We start from the raw sequence: 6,000 nt of genomic DNA, 5'->3' as shown, positions 1-6,000 counted from the left end.
ACGGCTTCCTTCACAGATTGTATCCCAATGTGTAATTTGTATCTGTCTCGCGTGTCTGTTTCTCCCCACTACAACGTCAGCTCCTTTCAGTCTGGTACGTCCCGTGTCTCCGTGCCCAGCCCAGTGTGTGGTACACAGTAGGTGCTCAACGCATGTTGGCCGGGTGGGGGACCAGGTGGACCAAGCATTACTCCCATTTTGCAGAACAGGACACGAGGTTCACAGGGTCTAAGCTGCTTGCAGAAGCCTCTTAGCAACTAACTGCCGAGTCGGATTGGAACCCGGGCCTGTCTGGTTCTGAGGCCCGTGTGTTTTGCGTGACCTGGTCTTGCCTCCCAGGGAGGGTCTAGTTGGCCGCAGAAGTTCTGGGCCATGACCTTGGGGTGGGAGCAAGAAATGCAGTGATCAGGGGCGCCTGGGTGGCGCAGTCGGTTAAGCATCCGACTTCAGCCAGGTCACGATCTCGCGGTCCGTGAGTTCGAGCCCCGCGTCAGGCTCTGGGCTGATGGCTCAGAGCCTGGAGCCTGTTTCCGATTCTGTGTCTCCCTCTCTCTCTGCCCCTCCCCCGTTCATGCTCTGTCTCTCTCTGTCCCAAAAATAAATAAACGTTGAAAAAAAAAAAATTTAAGAAATGCAGTGATCAGAAAAGGTGAACCAAAGCCCCTACCCTACGGGAGAGGAGTTAGGAACCTCAGCTCCTTAAAGCCCGACATGCTCTGTAATTAGCACACTGCAGACACCTGGCAGAGATGCGGCTCCTGCCGGCCACCTGTGCGGGATTGCGCAACGCCTTCCTGGGTCACTGCGGTGCCAGAAGCTCGAGCGGGGATTGTGGTCAGAGGGGAGTTGAGAGTATGGGGCATGGCAGGCTTCCTCGGAGGCTGGAAGCTTCCGATCACACACCCAGGCGTGGCTAAACAAAAACACACGTTTCTAATCTCCTGTTGGATTGGGATGTCTGATGCGGCCAGCTTGAAAGAGGAAACCCAGCTCAGAAAGAGCAGACTCAGGAAATCCGATAGGATCGGAGCGTACGTGTGAATTCCCTTGCACCAGCAAAGATCTTAGTGTATGCTTTTTTATATTATCATGACGAGGCAAACACCCGCAGTGGTACCCAACTCATTTAGGTGGTACCTAGAATCACATCACATAGGAGGAAGTTCCTGTCTCCTCCGTTCTCTTGTTAGCTTTCTGATTATGTCAAGCAGCTACGGACCTGATAATTTTTTAACACCTATACGTCGGTTACTAGCCTCCTTTATTCCTTAGGAAACAGCAGTGTTCAGGCTCAAAACTTCTGCCAGATAACAGTTTGCACTGCACTCAACAGCATTCTTGTTTTTAATTTAATCATATCTATGTCACTTAGGACAGCCGGGGGTGATTTTCAACTTACCTTAGAGTTTCCTTTTGAATAAATGTATTCACATAAAAACTAGTTGCTTTAAAGAAAAACGTTCAGCAAGTAACAGTCCAGGCCGTATATGCCTATGAGCAAGGAGCATGTGGCCGAGGAGAGACGGGTGAATAAAGTTTGGGAAGCACGAGCTTAGCTGTGGATAAATAGGGAACTGGATCCTGATAGGATGTAGCAGGCATTTGCTCTTGGGTTTTGACTGCCCAGCCTTTGAACTTCCTTCCTTTGTTGGGGAATTTCCTTCCTTCTGAGTTTTGGTGGCTCGCAGACCTTACCTCCCACTATAGATATGGAAAATGCCTGTTGTTTCCCAGCTGCCCTTGCGGCGAGGGTGTGGTCACCTGACACAGTCTTTGCCCATCGATCAGAGGCACCGTGCCAGGCTCTGAATCCAAAGGAGTAGGGATAGCACAGATAGATGCTTTCCGGTGGAGCAGCGGGCTTCCTAAGGTCAGGTTCTCGGTGCAAAGCACCAGCTTGTGGTGACAGCAGTGGTTTCCTTACCAGACGGTTCTATGGAAGAATCGGAGGCAATCACGGGGATGTGACTGCATACATCCAAGCCTGTGCTTCACCGATTTGCTTTCATTGGCAAGCTTCTCTGTAAAGGGCCAGATAGCAACTGTTTCAGGCTTAGCGGTCAGTATGGTCTCTTTGGCAACCACTCATCCCTGCCTGTTAAAGCAGGCACGAACAATGATGCGTAAGTCAGTGGGCGTGGCTGTGTGCCAGCGCTATCCTGTTTGCAAAATCAGGCGGTGGACTGGGCTGGGCCGGGACCAAACGTTTAACCCTGTTTTACACCAACCATGTACCTGTGGATGCTGTCGGACCAGCAAGAGTTGTCGAAACCTATCAGGCTGTTACAATGTTCAGCTTCCTAGAGCCGTCGCGAAGCTCCTTCAAGAAAAAGTCTATCGAGGGGCACCTGCGTGGCTCAGTCGGTTAAGCGATCATGATCAGATCATGATCAGATCAGATCATGATCTCAGAGTTTCTGGGTTTGGGCCCCACATCGATTGGGCTCTCTGCTGGCAGCACAGAGCCCGCTTGAGATTCGGACTCCCTTTCTCTCTGCCTCTCTCCCTCCCACCACTATTTCTCAAAATAAATTTAAAACATAAACAAAACGTAAGAAAAGAAAAAGCCTTGAGCCAGAGATGGTTCACCGGATGGCAAGAGTGGAAGAAAACACGGCTTTCCTGAGATTCTTTCTGTCTGAAGCCTGCAATCCAAACTGACGGGGGAATCCGGTGATTCAGGGATGCGCAGTGACGGACGATTCAAAGTCTAACCCGGGAAGCGGCACACTTTGCCTGCAAAGGGGCAGACAGTAAATTGTTTCCGTGTTCCAGGCCACACAAGGTCTTTGCTGCATATACTTCTTGACATGTTTTTTTTTACAACTCTCCAAAAACGACAAAGCATTCTTAGCTCTTGGGCCACAAAAAAGCAGGCCTTTGGCCAGGAAGCCAGTGGTCTGTTAAGCCCTGCTCGAAACGACGGATCAGTGGTGTGGAGGCGGAAAGCCAAGCGCAATGGAGGAGATGACGAGAAAAGATACCCCAGATCCTAGCTTTTTCCACCAGACAAAGAGACAAGACCAGGGACATAGCTTGGATTATGAAAGCTTGAAGTTACTGCCTCAAGAGACTGAGGGATGGGACCAGGAGACAGGACTTCTCAGGCTCAGAGATGAGGCCCACTTCGTGAAAGATCGTCAGGCGGAACCACCCAGCTCCAGGATTCCTGTCAAAATTTGTGATGATAAAAGCTTGTTGTGTAGAAACAAGCCAAGAGCCAGGGAAGATGTCTGGCTGGCTTGGCCTTGCACGGCCAAAGGAACCCCATCTATGATTGTCTCCGCCCGAGGCTCTTCTGAGACACCAGGCCTCATGCCCACGGGAAGGAGGTAGGGGCCCTCCTCCCCACTGCCCATCTTGGATACACTCTTGGATACAGCTTGTGCCACTGAGTGGAATCAAAGGCCATGGGTTGACCAACCACTGATGTCGCTCCCCATCAGGGAAGTTCTCGGTATTCGCAACGGACCGTGACCCTTAGGTCACCGGGCATCAACTCTCTTTCTACTGATCCATTTTCCAAAGGGCATCACTTATTACAGAACAGGTCTTCCCCCATTACGTAGTGGGTACGTTGGGCGTATATGACTTAGCCTTTAGTCACAGGAGCCACGTGCGGACCTGATAAAGAGGATGATAAACATCACCAAGGGGCACCTGGGTGGCTCAGTTGGTTAAGCATCTGACTTGGGCTCAGCTCATGACCTCGTGGCTCGTGAGTTCGAGCCCCGCGTCGGGTGAGCATGAGACCGGCTTTGGTAAACACGGCTTTGGGTGAGCCCCGCTTCTCTCTCTCTCCCTCTCTCTGCCCCTCGCTCATTTGCACCCTCTCTCTCTCAAATAAATAAAGTCACCAAACAACCCTGGAGCTGGAAGTACTAACTGGTTTTGGCTTCAGGGCGTGTACCTCTTGGGAAGGGGTTAGTACATCCCATGAATCTTAAAAAGTCTTTTGAAGTTGTGCATGGACGTTGGGCAGCGAAGGGATGGACCGGGGCAGACACTGTTCCTCGCCTCTTCCTTTCTCTTTTCTGAGAGTGTGGTTCATAAGTATATCCCTCACTGAAGGAATGTGATCCCCAGCTAAGAGGTCAATACTAAGCGTGGTAATTTAATCCCCCCGCCGGTGTTTGGGTGTTTGGGTGAAGCATGAAAAGTGGAATCCTCGGGCCAGTGACATCGGGAGGAGTTTGCCAAAGGGCTCCGGGAAAACTCGTCTTGTTCCTCAAAAGAGACGTGGAGGAAGTTCCCTTCTTGTCTGATCAGACCAGAGGATGGCATATATTTTCTGTAACGGGCCAGACAGTACTAGAGCCAGGCACGTTCTGCAACAACTGTGCCACTGTAGTGTGGACGTCAATGTAGCGTGAAGGCAGCTGGCACCATAATTGAACAAATGGGCACGGCTGGCTTCCAATAAAACCTTACTTGTGGACACTGAAATGCGAATCACATGTAATTTTCACGTACCGTCAAGTATTCCTCTTTGCACTTAAAATAATTGTTTTTTAATGTGTACTTATTTTTGAGAGAGAGACAGAGCATGAGCAGGGGAGGGGCAGAGAGAGAGGGAGACACAGAATCCGAAGCAGGCTCCAGCCCTGAGCTGTCAGTACAGAGCCCGACGCGGGGCTCGAACCCACGAACTGTGAGATCATGCCCTGAGCTGAAGTCGGACGCTCAACCGACTGAGCCACCCAGGCACCACCCCCCCCCCCCCCCCGCTTCTTTTTAATTGGGACTAAGTCTACACCAGGGCAGGGACTAAGTTTATCATAATGTACCTGGCAACCAGCACAATGCTTATGCCATAATACATACACAAATACTTGGTGAAATAATATTTACAATATCCTCGTGATGAATTGAGTCCTTTGTCATAAATATTAATGCACCCAAGATCGGAGCACCTAAATAAATAAAGCAATGTTAACAGGTCCCAAGGGAAGAACAGACAGCAATACAGTAATAGATTTCAGTGCCCCACCTTTGGGAATGGATAGATCATCCAGGCAGAAAATCAATAAGGAAACATTGGATTTGAACTACACTTTACACCAAATGGGCCAGACAGACATCTCCAGAACATTCCCTCCAACAGCAGCAGAATACACATTCTTCTGAAGCACACATGAGCATTCTCCAGGATAAATTGTGGGAGGCCACAGATATTTGGTGAATGAATGAATGACAAGCTTTCTTCCAAATGGAAGAAATACGTAAAACTGAGCTCTCTGGGGTGACCACCAGCTACCTGCCACACGGACCAAAAACCAAATGAAACCAACAAACAAAAACCCTAGACGCACAAAGAATACAGATAGAAACCCCTGGAGGTTTTAGTTTGCAACGCCCGTGTCGAGACAAGGGGATGTAGATTCCCCAGATAGATTGTTACTACTACTTTTGGCATTCCTTAGGTAAAAATTCAAGATCTCTCTCTCTCTTCATCTATCATCTATCTCTTTATCTGCCTGTCAATCTATCCATCTATCATCTACCCATCTGTGTTTTGATCTACCCATGTATCTACCTGCCTACCCATCTACTTATCTACCAATGTATCTACACTTTCTTTCTTTCTTTCTGGCTGAACTTTCATTTTTTAGCAGAGTATGCTCAAAAGATCTTTCATCATAATCCAGCCCTTTAACTTTTTTTTAATGTTTATTTTGAGAGAGAGAGAGAGACAGAACACAAATCAGGGAGGGGCAGAAAGAGAGGGAGAGTCACAGAATCCGAAGCAGGCTCCAGGCTCTGAGCTGTAGGCACAGAGCCCGACGCGGGGATTCAACTCACAAACCATGAAATCAAGACCTGAGTCAAAGTCCAACGCTTAACTGACTGAGCCACCCAGGCCCCCCTTGACCAAACCCTTTAAAGCAGAAGCATTTATTAAGCAAACTGGAGAACAGGACTGGCTGCATAATTTTCGGAGACCGTTGCAAACAGAAATAGTCGGGCTGTTTGCTCAAATATCATTACGAATTTTAAGAT

Source organism: Leopardus geoffroyi, chromosome E3, assembly GCF_018350155.1.
Source record: "Leopardus geoffroyi isolate Oge1 chromosome E3, O.geoffroyi_Oge1_pat1.0, whole genome shotgun sequence".
In the NCBI taxonomy this organism is placed as follows: domain Eukaryota; kingdom Metazoa; phylum Chordata; class Mammalia; order Carnivora; family Felidae; genus Leopardus; species Leopardus geoffroyi.
This window is presented reverse-complemented; position numbering follows the sequence as displayed.